The sequence below is a fragment of the Phlebotomus papatasi genome, chromosome 3, assembly GCF_024763615.1.
Source record: "Phlebotomus papatasi isolate M1 chromosome 3, Ppap_2.1, whole genome shotgun sequence".
In the NCBI taxonomy this organism is placed as follows: domain Eukaryota; kingdom Metazoa; phylum Arthropoda; class Insecta; order Diptera; family Psychodidae; genus Phlebotomus; species Phlebotomus papatasi.
Genome location: NC_077224.1, coordinates 62336912 through 62345541, shown reverse-complemented (window position 1 = coordinate 62345541; position 8630 = coordinate 62336912).

The window sequence follows — 8630 nt, the reverse complement described above, 5'->3', positions numbered from 1 at the left end:
TTGCTTGGACTGATGAAAAGATAATATCACAAGGTTTCTGTTCTAAAATATTTTACTAAGGTATTAACTATTCATTTTCAAAAATAAAGCACTTCATATGCGCCAACCTTAATTGCAATAATGGGAGTGATTTTCTCCGAAATTATTTTAATTTTCCTTTATTGAATATCAAAGGCATTGAATAAATGAGCAGTAAAAAGTTAAAATTGATCAGTAACAAAAAAATTTGAAACAGTGATATTATCGTCCAAATTTTGGCAAAGGGAAAATAAGGGGCTTTTCACTCTATATGGAAATATTTTAAATGTTAAATATATAAATTAGGCCCACTTTTGTAAAGACTTAAGTTTTTTACCGACCATAATTAGATATTTTACTGCTCATTTTTAATTTTTTACTGCCCATTTAGAATTTATTACTGATCGTTTGTTTTTTGCCAATATCAAATAATCATAAATTTTAACAACATCAAAGGGCATAAAATTTTTAATTAGTTACAATTACATGAAATCACTGACTATACAATACAGGAACGTTGGACATATTTGAAGGGTTTATTTCTAAAATATTCATTGTTGAGTAAATTATAAAAAATATTTGGAATATATACAGCTAATATTTGACGAAATTTTTTATTAATAGACTTGTTTCTGTTTATGACTAAAAATTTTGAATTAACTTTTGTTCCATTCAATTTTAAAATGGAGTTTTATTTATTATTTTCTTGGCTGAGTCCAATGATTTACGCAAATATTTATCAATTTTAATTTTCATTTGTATCTTTGCGTCCTGAATCTATGCTAAAGCATTGTAGCATGTATTGCAAGTAACCATAACTCAATTTCCGATGAACTGATTTAGTTTATAGATTGATAGAGAAATATGCCTTAAATGATCAGCACTCCTCCAGAACTAGGAAGTTCGTAAAACTAGCATCAGAGGCTCTATAATTGCAAATTATGTTTCAAAATAATTTAAAAAATTTGGATGAAAATACCTGAAAAAATAAACATATTTGGGCTGAAACGCGAAACGGAAATCAAACATCAGTATAAATAAAGAAAATTTAGAAGATAAATATTTTGGTAAATTATTGGATAAATATAATAAAAAGGAGCATGGTTTTTCAATACTTTTATTATTAATATGCTAAAGTTTAAAAAAGAATTGCAAAATTATGTAAAAAAAAATAGTTGTTTATTTGTTAGATTATTCGTGTTTCGTGAAATAATGGAATATTATTTAGAGAAAAGTACTATCCTTTCGAACATTCATGCCTTCGAATAATGTGAATTTCTTTTACTTTTCCTAAGAAACTTGCACATAATTATCAATAATTCATATTAAGCTAACTAATATTTAATTGAAATGTACAAGTCTCTTAGGAAAACTAAAAGAAAATTCACATTATTCGAAGGCATGAACGTTCGAAGGGAGAGTACTTTCCCCTAAGTCAATTAGGAAAAATAAAAGAAATTCACATTTATTCAAAGGCATGAACGTTCGAAAGGAGAGTATTTTCCCTTATCGGTGCACAACCGATTTCAATCGATTCATAAATCACTCAAAAGAACCCTAAAAATAGCTAAGGAATTAAGAAATTGATTTTCAAACATAATTAGTTGTCGGTTAATAACCGGTTTATTACCGGTTCATAACCGATTTAAACGGATAACCTAGGATTATTATACTTGAATTTAGAATAAAAATTGTTTATCAGTTATGAACCGGTCCATTACTGGTTTAAAATAGATTGGAACCGATTCAATTTTGTCGGAAATTCCAAGACCTTTCCAATGAGCTCAAACTGACCCCATTCGGTTGATAAATGTGGTCTTTAGAGCCTTTTTTAACCAGTGATCTTGAAAACCCGTTAGCATCTAAGGCATTATTTCGAGCACTATGCAAAGCCTGGGATGCTTTGCCACCCCTTTTTTCTAGTAACTCTGCTTACAAAAGTCGCAATTATTATTAAACTCTTCAGTTTTGTTGAAAATTTGGGATAAGATAATGAAGTTACATCTGAAACTGGAAGTTTCTACTCTGACCATAAATATCGAAAATTTTCACACTTGGAAATGGGTGCAATTTTAAATTAAAGTGTCTCAGTTCCAATGTATGAGAACCACAAAATAAATTGAATAAAGGGTGGGAATTTTTCATTACGACAAAAGCGTATGGAAGTCTCATGGGAGCAATATGGTGGGTGAATAGTGCATATTAAAGTCACATATTTTGCAGAAAGATATTTTGCGTGGGTGAACATCCACAAATAATTTGACCATAAAAGCTGTGAGTTTTGAAATCAGGAATTTGAAGTTGGGCTACAAGCATTCTCCCATATAATAGAATATACTCTCCCCTTATGTCTGGAACTGCTGTGTGGTACTTTGTCGGGGAATATTATATGATATGATGGAATTAATGGAAAATTCCAAGCTAGTCCAGTATTTTTCATATGTTAGCATCGCTCCCATAAGCATGATCTTTCTCAGTATATAGAGTAGTATACAAGAAATGAGTACAACAAATATTAATTCGTGTCGCCATGGATGGAAAGCAAAATGGGCAAATGCTTGCATTTGCTCAAAAGACTGACGCAGCTATGTTCCTCTCGAATTAATACATTTTCCAAGATAGGATATGCCAGAGGGACGTAGGGAAATAGAGCCAAATATGCTGGAGAAATTTAACATTAAAAAGGAATATTTACAACCACAATACCTCTCTTAACCCCTCAAAAACAACCACTCATTCTTGAAGTTTCTATGAATATAGACACATTCCTCTGAACTTTCTAACAGAAATATGTTAATACTGCTGTTATGGAATTGTCATAATTATGCGGAAATAATTTCAATATTAATAAAAGATGTGCAATATGTACACATATATAATATTTTAATTACAGAAAAAGCACTAAAGCTTATACTGAAAATTAAACACTACTATAATGTACTATACCACGGCTTAAGAATTCCGTAACTTTCATAATTAAAAGATAACTAAATTAATTCAATTAAAACTAATTTTAGACCACGCCCATATTCAGAATTTTACTAAACAGAGATTGATAAATCACAATCATGAATAATTAAGGTAAGAAAAACATATATTACATATAAAAACATATAAATAATATTCGCTTTTCAGAAAATTTCTGAGAAATGTCGTCACGCTGTTTGTCCATCTGTCCATCCGGCTGTCGCCGGCTCTAGAGGCCAAACGGTGAGAGATAACAACTTGGGACCTGGACCCCCCCATAAGTCGACCCAATGATCGTTAACATGCCCCTCATTTTATTGTTTAAATCGTTAAACTAACTATCTAAGAATATATCAAAAATATTTCAGAAATAAATTTGAATTATTTCCGAAGATACAGAGACGAAAATATAGAAGCTCCGACCAGATTTGCATGCATTTGTGCGTGCAAACAAAATTTTGAAGCGTGTTTTCTCCACTTCTCATTTTGATAATTCATTCGAATTTGTTGAAAAGATTAAGATAAAAGTTATGGGCCGAATTAAATGAATAAAAACTCATTCTGTTCCGAATTAAATTCTCTTCTAGCTACACTTAAATGGTACCGTCGGTCGGCGTCGCTGCGGGTGACTGTGCAGCCTGCTGTCCGTAAGACTTTCATTAATTCTAGCACTTATTGATGGTCCTCGCCGATCCGGTAGACCACCTCAAAGAATATAATGATATGTAATGTACCAAGAAACGCACAAGGATCCTCAAAAGGATATTTTAGTTTCAGTAATATTCAATAAAACGCAAATATAGGAATTTTGTCAAAAAACGGCTCTGTGAAAAAGTTATCTGAAGGTCTAATGCCAAAAGTAGTAAACTATCTAAATCTATTCTAAATTTGTCTGGCTAGAATAAATCATTTCGATTTTGTTAAATTTTTTATTAAAATATTTTTTTCCGTTTTTAAACTAATTTAAAAATCACTTTGAAAAACCAAGAACATAACCATAACCAAATACTTCAGTTTCTTCCGGTGTTCGTCGGCACAAAACCAGTGAAGAAAGCAGTAAATAAGGAAAAATAAAATATAATTCAAATTTATTGAAAATTATCAAAAAAAATCCTATTTTCAAGAAGAAGTAAGTTTTTTAATGGCTATGCGTAGTGTTAAGAGGAAGAAAGATGATTCTAAATCAATTAAAAGATTTTAATTGACCCACTGAGGAATTCCCATACCGAGGGTCGAAAGCTTTGGAGAAAATTGAGTTAATTTGGTTTTGAGGAGAAGACAATTCTCTGACGAACACCGGAAGAAACTGAAGATAATACACAACTATGTCAGATGCACTGATAAAAATAAAAGGGTCAAGTTGATCCAACTTGCAAAAATGAAAGGATCACCGAGGATTCTTTGAAAGTGTCCCTGTTTTGACACTTAATAATCTCCGGAATAAACGAACAAAAACAGTAATAAAGTCATCATTGTTGTTCGCTCAAACGAGAGACATATGGTATCAGTAATAAGTTCGTGATAAAACATAATCTAACGTGATAAATTTGCATACAAAATTTCAAGAGACAACAGTGAGCCTTTGAAAGGTTGAAATATGATCCATCCTTTCGAAAAAGATCAATTTGACCCTTTTATGTTTACCAGTGTGCAGCATTCGAAGATAACCAAATACGTGTTTCACACTTAAGATTTAGACATACGGCTCAAATCCTCTAAATTCTTATCTGAGATTTTGAAAGTTTCGGCTTATACATTTATGGTACATTATCCATTAAATTTTGAATAACCATCAAAATATCTTCTTTTAGGACACCGAGACATTCGGAAATCTGAAACCTGTAAAGACAGGCTGACCAATGTAAGGCAATAAATTTGAAAAGAAACTAGTTTTCTGACGAACATCGGAAGAGCTGCGATTACATAGAATTCCGTCAGAATACACCAGCGAAGTAAAGCAAGAAAGTCTACCGAAAGGTAGACCAACTCACCAGGATAACCCCAGTACCAAGAAGATAACCCCTTCCTCGGAAAGTCACAGGAAATCTGTTTTTACGTTTCAACTATGATAATAGGCACGCAAAATACTACTAATTTAGTCATACTTTAAATTAAATTTTAGTACTGGACTTACCCATGTCGCCACTCTATAATAAGTTCCAACTTGTGATTTTTTTCTATTGTAGAATATTAAAAAAAAAAGATAAAATTTCTAAACAGTATTTTTCAACAAATTATTCAAGATATAAAAATGCCAATTACTCATGCATATTCTCAAAATGGCACATCAAGTTAATGACAAAATGCTAACATTTAATATAGAAAATGTCCGGTATACTTTTTTCGGAACCTTTTAGGCTATTTCCTTCCTCACCATTTGGTACAATCTCATTTTCAAATTGACTCTTTTACGATTGAACTTGAGCCTGAATGACCTACTTAATGGGCATCCTGGTAACACTTGATAGTTTATTTTATGTCCATCACACTAAATTTTCCATGAAATCAATATTCGCAATCTAAGTGCCTGGGCTAAGGGAATACAATACACAAGAACACTTTGCAGATGGAAAGTTGTCGAGAGCATAGGGCCAAGTTTTGCTTCTAAGGCAATAGATCCAATGGGGACCAATAAAAATCAGCAATAAAAATTCTTATCATTCACAATAGAATATTGCGTAGGAGTTTGAAGATTGACTCTTTCCATACTGTCATCGAGATATGGGACCCCAAAGTCGAAAACTAGTTGATTCACTGTGCGTCGCCTTTGGTATGCAACAATGTCCCAGGGAGAAAATTCACTCTCATGAGGACATAGAACCCTTTTTTTTTGTTGTTGTCCACACACTCACCCTCTCAGACGATTTTCCGCCTTCCATTGACTCCCCCGAAAAATGGTTGAAATTTTCCAGAACAACAGTACGGGAAAATCCCCTGCGGAATTTAAATTCATCCTCGTCCTAAGGTAATACATTTATGTATTCAGAGAAAATTGTCATTTTCATGACTATAAAACTGATGTGTTTACACACCTCAAGAAAAACCACCTCCTGGGGAGTTTGCGTGAGTCAATTTTTCTCTCTAAATTTAAATGCTTTTCCACGAGTGGGTGGTATAGGTTGTATAAAAAAAATAACAGAGTTTCCACATGGAAAGTGGTCACCCTTGTACTAAGCACACCCTTTTCCCAACTACACACAGCCTGTTCTTTTTTTTAAATATGGAAATCCCTAGTGTTCCTATATCTTGGCACTACATCAAAATATATGTGGCTAGTACACAAAAGAAGGGGGGCGAAACACCACAAAATATCATGTTGTGAAAATCCAATGCATATATAAAACAATGATAAGAATGTGGAGAAATATTTAGCCGTCCATAAACGGTGAAGTAGCTTTTAGGTCTTTTAAGCCACACTATGGAAGTGTGAGCCAAAGGAGCCATTAAATTCTGCAAGAACGGTATAAAATATAATAAAATAGAATTAAATTATTGAAAAGTATTAAAAAATTGCATGCTTCGAATTAACATTTGCTTAAAACAGATGAGTCGGGAATATTAAATTAAATTTTAGCACACCAAACTCAGACTTATAAAAACAATATTGAGATGACAATCTAATGAACTAAGCAGAAAAATATTAAAAGTGAAGAAAAACATTTTGCGTACACCTCCCAGGTTCGATATTATTACATTGAGTCAATAATAATTACGCATTTTTGAAGAAAGTTATTTATCAAAACGTGTGATAGTCTGTTCCTAATTTCCGACAGCTTACAATATCGGAAACTTATCGGAAATAAGGATCGGATCGATCACATTGAGGGACCTTACGACTAGACACACTTTTATGAAGTCAAGAGATGGCTTAACGTAATTATAGTCAAAAATAATGATCACATTACATTTCCATCAGTTCCTTATTAATCCGTCTCTCAGCTTAAGCCGAGGAATGGCTTAGTTAGTAAAAAATTGTTGGGTATTTAGTCAAATCAATATTTTGAATATACACTCTCTTTCGAATATACATCTCTTCGTTATCCGGCCGACGTGGGGACAAAATGACACTTAAAATCTTTAAATCTGGTCAAAGGTTTTTATATTGTGCTGCGTAAATTTATTCTCTGTCAAAGAACAAGAAAATTTTTTTTCGTGGTGTGTTTATGTTTCATTTTTTATCATAAATAGGGTAAAGGCTCATAATTTTGCCCAGTCTGTTTATAAGCGTCGATGTTCCAAGTTTGAAGTGCGATATTTTCGATACTAATTGACTTTTTTTGTTACTCTCTTTTCAGAAGGGCTGTTTAGAAACTTGGCAAGGGTTTATTTTCTTTGTTTTTACTAAAATTAATCTTGATACGTTTAAAAATGAATTAATATATAGAGGTAAATTTGACTCTTATTTTGGACAACTTGGTTATTGAATTGGACAACTTGGCTGTAAATTTGGGCAGTGTTATTCCGCCTGAACAGGATGCCCATTGTTCTTCATTTCAAAAACCAATCTTACAAAGTTCTCTTTCTGTTCATGTAAGGGAAACGTAGAATGTCACAAGAAGCCCGGAAACTTTCCATATCATTCATTAAAGTGCGTTGACTTCGGTACTCCAAATACGCGAGGATTCGCTCATTCCCTAGCCTTTCCGGGAGCCTTTCAAGGCATTTCTCGCTAGATCTCTTTCGTAGAGATGATACTCCTTTGTTTCCAGAGGCATTTGTCCAATCTAGTCATCTCAAAAGCTAAAATTTCACGAAATTTCGTGAGAAAAACACCTGTCCAAAATAAGAACCATCACCTCACTGGTGAATGTCTTAGAAAATTTCCCATTTTTCACACGAAAAATCTAATTCATAAGGCAAATCTCACTTCAGGTCAAATATACAAAACACCACTAACGTGAATCAACACAATATTTAATAAATATTCAATAATGTCACTCAAAAAAGCGAAGAAATATTGTTAGTACTTCACCCCAGCTAAATAAGATTGAAGTAAACACAAAGTTCTGTCATATTTCTCGTAAGCAATTGCTCACACTGAATTTTCAACAAAGCATTTTCAACTCAAATCATATTCAAAATTTTACGTATTTAGTGTTAAAATCTTCCAAAAAGAACAAATATTTAGATAAAATTAATCATTTATTAATCAACTTATTTTTAGTGTCCAATTTTATCCTCAAAGTGTCCGAAGTAAGAAACTGGACAAAATTATGAGCTCTTACCCTATGCATAAAAAACTTTGATAAAATGAAAATAACACATACATTCACACTGAAGAAACTGCATTATTTCGTAAAAAAAGCTTTAAATATATCAATCTCCAGTGTTTGACAGTTGTCATCCGGATCGAAGTTCCGGATAACAAAAAACTGAGTGTAATTACAGCAGTCTCTCAGCTTAAGTTGTAAGTGTGTCTAGGAGCATTAGATTTTCTTTAAACTTACACATTTATTCACTAAAATCTCAAGTTAGGGTTCGTGCTGGGTGGATTGTGTGATTATCTTCGGGAGAAAAGAGCCGATTCCTCTCGACCGGCATCCACTTTTCTATAGGGTGCAAGGTCATCCTCCGTAGAGACTAAGACCGCAGGATTCTCTTTCCATCAGAAGTAGATCTTGAATCCGAAGTTAGGTACAACAGCA